Here is a 13,612-nt window from a genome sequence, read left to right as displayed (position 1 = left end):
TCTGAGTCCAAATCCGGGCCCGTTTTGCTCTAGGAGGCCCAGGAGCCGAGAAAATCGCGAAAAACGAAAAAATCGACTTTAGAAAATTGCCGGACCCCTAGGAAAATCGGAAATCGTCTCACGAATCGAATAGCGCCAGCCAAATTGTCCTAGCTATGATATTTCCAAAGATATGGACGAAAAACGGTCTGAGTCCAAATCCGTGCCCGTTTTGCTCGAGGAGGCCCAGGAGCCGAGAAAAAGGCGAAAAACGAAAAAATCGACTGTGGACAATTCCCGGACCCCTAGAAAAATCGGAAATCGTCTCACGAATCCAATGGCGCCAGCCAAATTCTCCTAGCTATGATATTTCCAAAGATAGGGACGAAAAACGGTCTGAGTCCAAATCCGTGCCCGTTTTGCTCTAGGAGGCCCAGGAGCCGAGAAAATCGCGAAAAACGAAAAAATCGACTTTAGAAAATTCCCGGACCCCTAGGAAAATCGGAAATCGTCTCACGAATAGAATGGCGCCAGCCAAATTGTCCTAGCTATGATATTTCCAAAGATATGGACGAAAAACGGTCTGAGTCCAAATCCGGGCACGTTTTGCTCTAGGAGGCCCAGGAGCCGAGAAAATCGCGAAAAACGAAAAAATCGACTTTAGAAAATTCCCGGACCCCTAGCAAAATCGGAAATCGTCTCACGAATCCAATGGCACCAGCCAAATTCTCCTAGCTATGATATTTCCAAAGATATGGACGAAAAACGGTCTGAGTCCAAATCCGGGCCCGTTTTGCTCTAGGAGGCCCAGGAGCCGAAAAAATCGCGAAAAACGAAAAAATCGACTTTAGAAAATTCTCGGACCCCTAGGAAAATCGGAAATCGTCTCACGAATCGAATGGCGCCAGCCAAAATTATCCTAGCTATGATATTTCCAAAGATATGGGCGAAAAACGGTGTGTGGCCAAATCCGTGCCCGTTTTGCTCTAGGAGGCCCAGGAGCCGAGAACATCGCGAAAAACGAAAAAATCGACTTTAGAAAATTGCCGGACCCCTAGGAAAATCGGAAATCGTCTCACGAATCGAATGGCGCCAGCCAAATTGTCCTAGCTATAATATTTCCAAAGATATGGGCGAAAAACGGTGTGTGGCCAAATCCGTGCCCGTATTGCTCTAGGAGGCCCAACAGCCGAGAAAAAGGCGAAAAACGAAAAAATCGACTTTAGAAAATTCCCGGACCCCTAGGAAAATCGGAAATCGTCTCACGAATCGAATAGCGCCAGCCAAATTGTCCTAGCTATGATATTTCCAAAGATATGGACGAAAAACGGTCTGAGTCCAAATCCGGGCACGTTTTGCTCTAGGAGGCCCAGGAGCCGAGAAAATCGCGAAAAACGAAAAAATCGACTTTAGAAAATTCCCGGACCCCTAGGAAAATCGGAAATCGTCTCACGAATCGAATGGCGCCAGCCAAATTGTCCTAGCTATGATATTTCCAAAGATATGGGCGAAAAAGGGTGTGTGGCCAAATCCGTGCCCGTTTTGCTCTAGGAGGCCCAGGAGCCGAGAAAAAGCCGAAAAACGAAAAAATCGACTGTGGACAATTCCCGGACCCCTAGAAAAATCGGAAATCGTCTCACGAATCCAATGGCGCCAGCCAAATTCTCCTAGCTATGATATTTCCAAAGATATGGACGAAAAACGGTGTGTGGCCAAATCCGTGCCCGTTTTGCTCTAGGAGGCCCAGGAGCCGAGAAAAAGGCGAAAAACGAAAAAATCGACTGTGGACAATTCCCGGACCCCTAGAAAAATCGGAAATCGTCTCACGAATCGAATGGCGCCAGCCAAATTGGCCTAGCTATGATATTTCCAAAGATATGGGCGAAAAACGGTGTGTGGCCAAATCCGTGCCCGTTTTGCTCTAGGAGGCCCAGGAGCCGAGAAAATCGCGAAAAACGAAAAAATCGACTTCAGAAAATTCCCGGACCCCTAGAAAAATCGGGAATCGTCTAACGAATCCAATGGCGCCAGCCAAATTCTCCTAGCTATGATATTTCCAGAGATATGGGCGACAAACAGTGATTCCAAATCAGGGCCCGTTTTGCTCCAGGAGGCCCAGGAGCCGAGAAAAAGGCGAAAAACGAAAAAATCGACTGTGGACAATTCCCGAACCCCTAGAAAAATCGGAAATCGTCTCACGAATCCAATGGCGTCAGCCAAATTCTTCTAGCTATGATATTTCCAAAGATATGGACGAAAAACGGACTGAGTCCAAATCCGGGCCCGTTTTGCTCTAGGAGGCCCAGGAGCCGAGAAAATCGCGAAAAACGAAAAAATCGACTTTAGAAAATTGCCGGACCCCTAGGAAAATCGGAAATCGTCTCACGAATCGAATGGCGCCAGCCAAATTGTCCTAGCTATAATATTTCCAAAGATATGGACGAAAAACGGTCTGAGTCCAAATCCGTGCCCGTTTTGCTCGAGGAGGCCCAGGAGCCGAGAAAAAGGCGAAAAACGAAAAAATCGACTGTGGACAATTCCCGGACCCCTAGAAAAATCGGAAATCGTCTCACGAATCCAATGGCGCCAGCCAAATTCTCCTAGCTATGATATTTCCAAAGATAGGGACGAAAAACGGTCTGAGTCCAAATCCGTGCCCGTTTTGCTCTAGGAGGCCCAGGAGCCGAGAAAATCGCGAAAAACGAAAAAATCGACTTTAGAAAATTCCCGGACCCCTAGGAAAATCGGAAATCGTCTCACGAATCGAATGGCGCCAGCCAAATTGTCCTAGCTATGATATTTCCAAAGATATGGACGAAAAACGGTCTGAGTCCAAATCCGGGCACGTTTTGCTCTAGGAGGCCCAGGAGCCGAGAAAATCGCGAAAAACGAAAAAATCGACTTTAGAAAATTCCCGGACCCCTAGCAAAATCGGAAATCGTCTCACGAATCCAATGGCGCCAGCCAAATTCTCCTAGCTATGATATTTCCAAAGATATGGACGAAAAACGGTCTGAGTCCAAATCCGGGCCCGTTTTGCTCTAGGAGGCCCAGGAGCCGAAAAAATCGCGAAAAACGAAAAAATCGACTTTAGAAAATTCCCGGACCCCTAGGAAAATCGGAAATCGTCTCACGAATCGAATGGCGCCAGCCAAAATTATCCTAGCTATGATATTTCCAAAGATATGGGCGAAAAACGGTGTGTGGCCAAATCCGTGCCCGTTTTGCTCTAGGAGGCCCAGGAGCCGAGAAAAAGGCGAAAAACGAAAAAATCGACTGTGGACAATTCCCGGACCCCTAGAAAAATCGGAAATCGTCTCACCAATCGAATGGCGCCAGCCAAATTGTGCTAGCTATGATATTTCCAAAGATATGGACGAAAAACGGTCTGAGTCCAAATCCGTGCCCGTTTTGCTCGAGGAGGCCCAGGAGCCGAGAAAAAGGCGAAAAACGAAAAAATCGACTGTGGACAATTCCCGGACCCCTAGAAAAATCGGAAATCGTCTCACGAATCCAATGGCGCCAGCCAAATTCCCCTAGCTATGATATTTCTAAAGATATGGACGAAAAACGGTCTGAGTCCAAATCCGGGCCCGTTTTGCTCTAGGAGGCCCAGGAGCCGAGAACATCGCGAAAAACGAAAAAATCGACTTTAGAAAATTGCCGGACCCCTAGGAAAATCGGAAATCGTCTCACGAATCGAATAGCGCCAGCCAAATTGTCCTAGCTATGATATTTCCAAAGATATGGACGAAAAACGGTCTGAGTCCAAATCCGGGCACGTTTTGCTCTAGGAGGCCCAGGAGCCGCGAAAATCGCGAAAAATGAAAAAATCGACTTTAGAAAATTCCCGGACCCCTAGGAAAATTGGAAATCGTCTCACGAATCGAATGGCGCCAGCCAAATTGTCCTAGCTATGATATTTCCAAAGATATGGGCGAAAAAGGGTGTGTGGCCAAATCCGTGCCCGTTTTGCTCTAGGAGGCCCAGGAACCGAGAAAAAGGCGAAAAACGAAAAAATCGACTGTGGACAATTCCCGGACCCCTAGAAAAATCGGAAATCGTCTCACGAATCCAATGGCGCCAGCCAAATTCTCCTAGCTATGATATTTCCAAAGATATGGACGAAAAACGGTGTGTGGCCAAATCCGTGCCCGTTTTGCTCTAGGAGGCCCAGGAGCCGAGAAAAAGGCGAAAAACGAAAAAATCGACTTCAGAAAATTCCCGGACCCCTAGAAAAATCGGGAATCGTCTAACGAATCCAATGGCGCCAGCCAAATTCTCCTAGCTATGATATTTCCAGAGATATGGGCGAAAAACAGTGATTCCAAATCAGGGCCCGTTTTGCTCCAGGAGGCCCAGGAGCCGAGAAAAAGGCGAAAAACGAAAAAATCGACTGTGGACAATTCCCGGACCCCTAGAAAAATCGGAAATCGTCTCACGAATCCAATGGCGCCAGCCAAATTCTCCTAGCTATGATATTTCCAAAGATATGGACGAAAAACGGTCTGAGTCCAAATCCGGGCCCGTTTTGCTCTAGGAGGCCCAGGAGCCGAGAAAATCGCGAAAAACGAAAAAATCGACTTTAGAAAATTCCCGGACCCCTAGCAAAATCGGAAATCGTCTCACGAATCCAATGGCGCCAGCCAAATTCTCCTAGCTATGATATTTCCAAAGATATGGACGAAAAACGGTCTGAGTCCAAATCCGGGGCCGTTTTGCTCTAGGAGGCCCAGGAGCCGAAAAAATCGCGAAAAACGAAAAAATCGACTTTAGAAAATTCCCGGACCCCTAGGAAAATCGGAAATCGTCTCACGAATCGAATGGCGCCAGCCAAATTGTCCTAGCTATGATATTTCCAAAGATATGGGCGAAAAACGGTGTGTGGCCAAATCCGTGCCCGTTTTGCTCTAGGAGGCCCAGGAGCCGAGAAAAAGGCGAAAAACGAAAAAATCGACTGTGGACAATTCCCGGACCCCTAGAAGAATCGGAAATCGTCTCACGAATCGAATGGCGCCAGCCAAATTGTCCTAGCTATAATATTTCCAAAGATATGGACGAAAAACGGTGTGTCGCCAAATCCGTGCCCGTTTTGCTCTAGGAAGCCCAGGAGACGAGAAAAAGGCGAAAAACGAAAAAATCGACTGTGGACAATTCCCGGACCCCTAGAAAAATCGGAAATCGTCTCACGAATCCAATGGCGCCAGCGAAATTCTCCTAGCTATGATATTTCCAAAGATATGGACGAAAAACGGTCTGAGTCCAAATCCGGGCCCGTTTTGCTCTAGGAGGCCCAGGAGCCGAGAAAAAGGCGAAAAACGAAAAAATCGACTGTGGACAATTCCCGGACCCCTAGAAAAATCGGAACTCGTCTCACGAATCCAATGGCGCCAGCCAAATTCTCCTAGCTATGATATTTCCAAAGATATGGACGAAAAACGGTCTGAGTCCAAATCCGGGCCCGTTTTGCTCTAGGAGGCCCAGGAGCCGAGAAAATCGCGAAAAACGAAAAAATCGACTTTATAAAATTGCCGGACCCCTAGGAAAATCGGAAATCGTCTCACGAATCGAATGGCATCAGCCAAATTGTCCTAGCTATAATATTTCCAAAGATATGGGCGAAAAACGGTGTGTGGCCAAATCCGTGCCCGTATTGCTCTAGGAGGCCCAACAGCCGAGAAAAAGGCGAAAAACGAAAAAATCGAATGTGGACAATTCCCGGACCCCTAGAAAAATCGGAAATCGTCTCACGAAGCGAATGGCGTCAGCCAAATTCTCCTAGCTATGATATTTCCAAAGATATGGACGAAAAACGGTCTGAGTCCAAATCCGGGCCCGTTTTGCTCTAGGAGGCCCAGGAGCCGAGAAAATCGCGAAAAACGAAAAAATCGACTTTAGAAAATTCCCGGACCCCTAGGAAAATCGGAAATCGTCTCACGAATCGAATGGCGCCAGCCAAATTCTCCTAGCTATGATATTTCCAAAGATATGGACGAAAAACGGTCTGAGTCCAAATCCGGGCCCGTTTTGCTCTAGGAGGCCCAGGAGCCGAGAAAATCGCGAAAAACGAAAAAATCGACTTTAGAAAATTGCCGGACCCCTAAGAAAATCGGAAATCGTCTCACGAATCCAATGGCGCCAGCCAAATTCTCCTAGCTATGATATTTCCAAAGATATGGACGAAAAACGGTGTGTGGCCAAATCCGTGCCCGTTTTGCTCTAGGAGGCCCAGGAGCCGAGAAAAAGGCGAAAAACGAAAAAATCGACTGTGGACAATTCCCGGACCCCTAGAAAAATCGGAAATCGTCTCACGAATCGAATGGCGCCAGCCAAATTGGCCTAGCTATGATATTTCCAAAGATATGGGCGAAAAACGGTGTGTGGCCAAATCCGTGCCCGTTTTGCTCTAGGAGGCCCAGGAGCCGAGAAAATCGCGAAAAACGAAAAAATCGACTTCAGAAAATTCCCGGACCCCTAGAAAAATCGGGAATCGTCTAACGAATCCAATGGCGCCAGCCAAATTCTCCTAGCTATGATATTTCCAGAGATATGGGCGAAAAACAGTGATTCCAAATCAGGGCCCGTTTTGCTCCAGGAGGCCCAGGAGCCGAGAAAAAGGCGAAAAACGAAAAAATCGACTGTGGACAATTCCCGAACCCCTAGAAAAATCGGAAATCGTCTCACGAATCCAATGGCGTCAGCCAAATTCTTCTAGCTATGATATTTCCAAAGATATGGACGAAAAACGGACTGAGTCCAAATCCGGGCCCGTTTTGCTCTAGGAGGCCCAGGAGCCGAGAAAATCGCGAAAAACGAAAAAATCGACTTTAGAAAATTGCCGGACCCCTAGGAAAATCGGAAATCGTCTCACGAATCCAATGGCGCCAGCCAAATTCTCCTAGCTATGATATTTCCAAAGATATGGACGAAAAACGGTCTGAGTCCAAATCCGGGCCCGTTTTGCTCTAGGAGGCCCAGGAGCCGAGAAAAAGGCGAAAAACGAAAAAATCGACTGTGGACAATTCCCGGACCCCTAGAAAAATCGGAAATCGTCTCACGAATCCAATGGCGCCAGCCAAATTCTCCTAGCTATGATATTTCCAAAGATATGGACGAAAAACGGTCTGAGTCCAAATCCGGGCCCGTTTTGCTCTAGGAGGCCCAGGAGCCGAGAAAATCGCGAAAAACGAGAAAATCGACTTTAGAAAATTGCCGGACCCCTAAGAAAATCGGAAATCGTCTCACGAATCGAATGGCGCCAGCCAAATTGTCCTAGCTATAATATTTCCAAAGATATGGACGAAAAACGGTCTGAGTCCAAATCCGGGCACGTTTTGCTCTAGGAGGCCCAGGAGCCGAGAAAATCGCGAATAACGAAAAAATCGACTTTAGAAAATTCCCGGACCCCTAGCAAAATCGGAAATCGTCTCACGAATCCAATGGCGCCAGCCAAATTCTCCTAGCTATGATATTTCCAAAGATATGGACGAAAAACGGTCTGAGTGCAAATCCGGGCCCGTTTTGCTCTAGGAGGCCCAGGAGCCGAAAAAATCGCGAAAAACGAAAAAATCGACTTTAGAAAATTCCCGGACCCCTAGGAAAATCGGAAATCGTCTCACGAATCGAATGGCGCCAGCCAAATTGTCCTAGCTATGATATTTCCAAAGATATGGGCGAAAAACGGTGTGTGGCCAAATCCGTGCCCGTTTTGCTCTAGGAGGCCCAGGAGCCGAGAAAAAGGCGAAAAACGAAAAAATCGACTGTGGACAATTCCCGGACCCCTAGAAGAATCGGAAATCGTCTCACGAATCGAATGGCGCCAGCCAAATTGTCCTAGCTATAATATTTCCAAAGATATGGACGAAAAACGGTGTGTCGCCAAATCCGTGCCCGTTTTGCTCTAGGAGGCCCAACAGCCGAGAAAAAGGCGAAAAACGAAAAAATCGAATGTGGACAATTCCCGGACCCCTAGAAAAATCGGAAATCGTCTCACGAAGCGAATGGCGTCAGCCAAATTCTCCTAGCTATGATATTTCCAAAGATATGGACGAAAAACGGTCTGAGTCCAAATCCGGGCCCGTTTTGCTCTAGGAGGCCCAGGAGCCGAGAAAAAGGCGAAAAACGAAAAAATCGACTGTGGACAATTCCCGGACCCCTAGAAAAATCGGAAATCGTCTCACGAATCCAATGGCGCCAGCCAAATTCTCCTAGCTATGATATTTCCAAAGATATGGACGAAAAACGGTCTGAGTCCAAATCCGGGCCCGTTTTGCTCTAGGAGGCCCAGGAGCCGAGAAAATCGCGAAAAACGAAAAAATCGACTTTAGAAAATTCCCGGACCCCTAGGAAAATCGGAAATCGTCTCACGAATCGAATGGCGCCAGCCAAATTCTCCTAGCTATGATATTTCCAAAGATATGGACGAAAAACGGTCTGAGTCCAAATCCGGGCCCGTTTTGCTCTAGGAGGCCCAGGAGCCGAGAAAATCGCGAAAAACGAAAAAATCGACTTTAGAAAATTGCCGGACCCCTAAGAAAATCGGAAATCGTCTCACGAATCGAATGGCGCCAGCCAAATTGTCCTAGCTATAATATTTCCAAAGATATGGACGAAAAACGGTGTGTGGCCAAATCCGTGCCCGTTTTGCTCTAGGAGGCCCAGGAGACGAGAAAAAGGCGAAAAACGAAAAAATCGACTGTGGACAATTCCCGGACCCCTAGAAAAATCGGAAATCGTCTCACGAATCCAATGGCGCCAGCCAAATTCTCCTAGCTATGATATTTCCAAAGATATGGGCGAAAAACAGTGATTCCAAATCCGGGCCCGTTTTGCTCTAGGAGGCCCAGGAGCCGAGAAAATCGCGAAAAACGAAAAAATCGACTTTAGAAAATTCCCGGACCCCTAGGAAAATCGGAAATCGTCTCACGAATCGAATGGCGCCAGCCAAATTCTCCTAGCTATGATATTTCCAAAGATATGGACGAAAAACGGTCTGAGTCCAAATCCGGGCCCGTTTTGCTCTAGGAGGCCCAGGAGCCGAGAAAATCGCGAAAAACGAAAAAATCGACTTTAGAAAATTGCCGGACCCCTAAGAAAATCGGAAATCGTCTCACGAATCGAATGGCGCCAGCCAAATTGTCCTAGCTATAATATTTCCAAAGATATGGACGAAAAACGGTGTGTGGCCAAATCCGTGCCCGTTTTGCTCTAGGAGGCCCAGGAGACGAGAAAAAGGCGAAAAACGAAAAAATCGACTGTGGACAATTCCCGGACCCCTAGAAAAATCGGACATCGTCTCACGAATCCAATGGCGCCAGCCAAATTCTCCTAGCTATGATATTTCCAAAGATATGGACGAAAAACGGTCTGAGTCCAAATCCGGGCCCGTTTTGCTCTAAGAGGCCCAGGAGCCGAGAAAATCGCGAAAAACGAAAAAATCGACTTTAGAAAATTCCCGGACCCCTAGAAAAATCGGAAATCGTCTCACGAATCGAATGGCGCCAGCCAAATTGGCCTAGCTATGATATTTCCAAAGATATGGGCGAAAAACGGTGTGTGGCCAAATCCGTGCCCGTTTTGCTCTAGGAGGCCCAGGAGCCGAGAAAATCGCGAAAAACGAAAAAATCGACTTCAGAAAATTCCCGGACCCCTAGAAAAATCGGGAATCGTCTCACGAATCCAATGGCGCCAGCCAAATTCTCCTAGCTATGATATTTCCAAAGATATGGACGAAAAACGGTCTGAGTCCAAATCCGGGCCCGTTTTGCTCTAGGAGGCCCAGGAGCCGAGAAAATCGCGAAAAACGAAAAAATCGACTTTAGAAAATTGCCGGACCCCTAGGAAAATCGGAAATCGTCTCACGAATCGAATGGCGTCAGCCAAATTGTCCTAGCTATAATATTTCCAAAGATATGGGCGAAAAACGGTGTGTGGCCAAATCCGTGCCCGTATTGCTCTAGGAGGCCCAACAGCCGAGAAAAAGGCGGAAAACGAAAAAATCGAATGTGGACAATTCCCGGACCCCTAGAAAAATCGGAAATCGTCTCACGAATCGAATGGCGTCAGCCAAATTCTCCTAGCTATGATATTTCCAAAGATATGGACGAAAAACGGTCTGAGTCCAAATCCGGGCCCGTTTTGCTCTAGGAGGCCCAGCAGCCGAGAAAAAGGCGAAAAACGAAAAAATCGACTGTGGACAATTCCCGGACCCCTAGAAAAATCGGAAATCGTCTCACGAATCCAATGGCGCCAGCCAAATTCTCCTAGCTATGGTATTTCCAAAGATATGGACGAAAAACGGTCTGAGTCCAAATCCGGGCCCGTTTTGCTCTAGGAGGCCCAGGAGCCGAGAAAATCGCGAAAAACGAAAAAATCGACTTTAGAAAATTGCCGGACCCCTAAGAAAATCGGAAATCGTCTCACGAATCGAATGGCGCCAGCCAAATTGTCCCAGCTATAATATTTCCAAAGATATGGACGAAAAATGGTGTGTGGCCAAATCCGTGCCCGTATTGCTCTAGGAGGCCCAACAGCCGAGAAAAAGGCGAAAAACGAAAAAATCGAGTGTGGACAATTCCCGGACCCCTAGAAAAATCGGAAATCGTCTCACGAATCGAATGGCGCCACTCAAATTGTCCTGGCTTTGATATTTCCAAAGATATGGACGAAAAACGGTGTGTGGCCAAATCCGTGCCCGTTTTGCTCTAGGAGGCCCAGGAGCCGAGAAAAAGGCGAAAAACGAAAAAATCGACTGTGGACAATTCCCGGACCCCTAGAAAAATCGGAAATCGTCTCACGAATCCAATGGCGCCAGCCAAATTGTCCTAGCTATGATATTTCCAAAGATATGGACGAAAAACGATCTGAGTCCAAATCCGGGCCCGTTTTGCTCTAGGAGGCCCAGGAGCCGAGAAAATCGCGAAAAACGAAAAAATCGACTTTAGAAAATTCCCGGACCCCTAGAAAAATCGGAAATCGTCTCACGAATCGAATGGCGCCTGCCACATTGGCCTAGCTATGATATTTCCAAAGATATGGGCGAAAAACGGTGTGTGGCCAAATCCGTGCCCGTTTTGCTCTAGGAGGCCCAGGAGCCGAGAAAATCGCGAAAAACGAAAAAATCGACTTCAGAAAATTCCCGGACCCCTAGAAAAATCGGGAATCGTCTCACGAATCCAATGGCGCCAGCCAAATTCTCCTAGCTATGATATTTCCAGAGATATGGGCGAAAAACAGTGATTCCAAATCAGGGCCCGTTTTGCTCTAGGAGGCCCAGGAGCCGAGAAAATCGCGAAAAACGAAAAAATCGACTTCAGAAAATTCCCGGACCCCTAGGAAAATCGGAAATCGTCTCACGAATCGAATGGCGCCAGCCAAATTCTCCTAGCTATGATATTTCCAAAGATATGGACGAAAAACGGTCTGAGTCCAAATCCGGGCCCGTTTTGCTCTAGGAGGCCCAGGAGCCGAGAAAATCGCGAAAAACGAAAAAATCGACTTTAGAAAATTGCCGGACCCCTAGGAAAATCGGAAATCGTCTCACGAATCGAATGGCGCCAGCCAAATTCTCCTAGCTATGATATTTCCAAAGATATGGACGAAAAACGGTGTGTGGCCAAATCCGTGCCCGTTTTGCTCTAGGAGGCCCAGGAGACGAGAAAAAGGCGAAAAACGAAAAAATCGACTGTGGACAATTCCCGGACCCCTAGAAAAATCGGAAATCGTCTCACGAATCCAATGGCGCCAGCCAAATTGTCCTAGCTATGATATTTCCAAAGATATGGACGAAAAACGATCTGAGTCCAAATCCGGGCCCGTTTTGCTCTAGGAGGCCCAGGAGCCGAGAAAATCGCGAAAAACGAAAAAATCGACTTTAGAAAATTCCCGGACCCCTAGAAAAATCGGAAATCGTCTCACGAATCGAATGGCGCCTGCCAAATTGGCCTAGCTATGATATTTCCAAAGATATGGGCGAAAAACGGCGTGTGGCCAAATCCGTGCCCGTTTTGCTCTAGGAGGCCCAGGAGCCGAGAAAATCGCGAAAAACGAAAAAATCGACTTCAGAAAATTCCCGGACCCCTAGAAAAATCGGGAAATCGGGAATCGTCTCACGAATCCAATGGCGCCAGCCAAATTCTCCTAGCTATGATATTTCCAGAGATATGGGCGAAAAACAGTGATTCCAAATCAGGGCCCGTTTTGCTCTAGGAGGCCCAGGAGCCGAGAAAATCGCGAAAAACGAAAAAATCGACTTCAGAAAATTCCCGGACCCCTAGGAAAATCGGAAATCGTCTCACGAATCGAATGGCGCCTGCCAAATTGGCCTAGCTATGATATTTCCAAAGATATGGGCGAAAAACGGTGTGTGGCCAAATCCGTGCCCGTTTTGCTCTAGGAGGCCCAGGAGCCGAGAAAAAGGCGAAAAACGAAAAAATCGACTGTGGACAATTCCCGGACCCCTAGAAAAATCGGAAATCGTCTCACGAATCCAATGGCGCCAGCGAAATTCTCCTAGCTATGATATTTCCAAAGATATGGACGAAAAACGGTCTGAGTCCAAATCCGGGCCCGTTTTGCTCTAGGAGGCCCAGGAGCCGAGAAAAAGGCGAAAAACGAAAAAATCGACTGTGGACAATTTCCGGACCCCTAGAAAAATCGGAAATCGTCTCACGAATCCAATGGCGCCAGCCAAATTCTCCTAGCTATGATATTTCCAAAGATATGGACGAAAAACGGTCTGAGTCCAAATCCGGGCCCGTTTTGCTCTAGGAGGCCCAGGAGCCGAGAAAATCGCGAAAAACGAAAAAATCGACTTTAGAAAATTCCCGGACCCCTAGAAAAATCGGAAATCGTCTCACGAATCGAATGGCGCCAGCCAAATTGGCCTAGCTATGATATTTCCAAAGATATGGGCGAAAAACGGTGTGTGGCCAAATCCGTGCCCGTTTTGCTCTAGGAGGCCCAGGAGCCGAGAAAATCGCGAAAAACGAAAAAATCGACTTTATAAAATTGCCGGACCCCTAGGAAAATCGGAAATCGTCTCACGAATCGAATGGCATCAGCCAAATTGTCCTAGCTATAATATTTCCAAAGATATGGGCGAAAAACGGTGTGTGGCCAAATCCGTGCCCGTATTGCTCTAGGAGGCCCAACAGCCGAGAAAAAGGCGAAAAACGAAAAAATCGAATGTGGACAATTCCCGGACCCCTAGAAAAATCGGAAATCGTCTCACGAAGCGAATGGCGTCAGCCAAATTGTCCTAGCTATGATATTTCCAAAGATATGGGCGAAAAACGGTGTGTGGCCAAATCCGTGCCCGTTTTGCTCTAGGAGGCCCAGGAGCCGAGAAAAAGGCGAAAAACGAAAAAATCGACTGTGGACAATTCCCGGACCCCTAGAAGAATCGGAAATCGTCTCACGAATCGAATGGCGCCAGCCAAATTGTCCTAGCTATAATATTTCCAAAGATATGGACGAAAAACGGTGTGTCGCCAAATCCGTGCCCGTTTTGCTCTAGGAAGCCCAGGAGACGAGAAAAAGGCGAAAAACGAAAAAATCGACTGTGGACAATTCCCGGACCCCTAGAAAAATCGGAAATCGTCTCACGAATCCAATGGCGCCAGCGAAATTCTCC

The sequence above is a fragment of the Diachasmimorpha longicaudata genome, chromosome 6 (assembly GCF_034640455.1).
Source record: "Diachasmimorpha longicaudata isolate KC_UGA_2023 chromosome 6, iyDiaLong2, whole genome shotgun sequence".
NCBI classification, from domain to species: domain Eukaryota; kingdom Metazoa; phylum Arthropoda; class Insecta; order Hymenoptera; family Braconidae; genus Diachasmimorpha; species Diachasmimorpha longicaudata.
Note: the sequence above shows the minus strand (reverse complement) of the source record.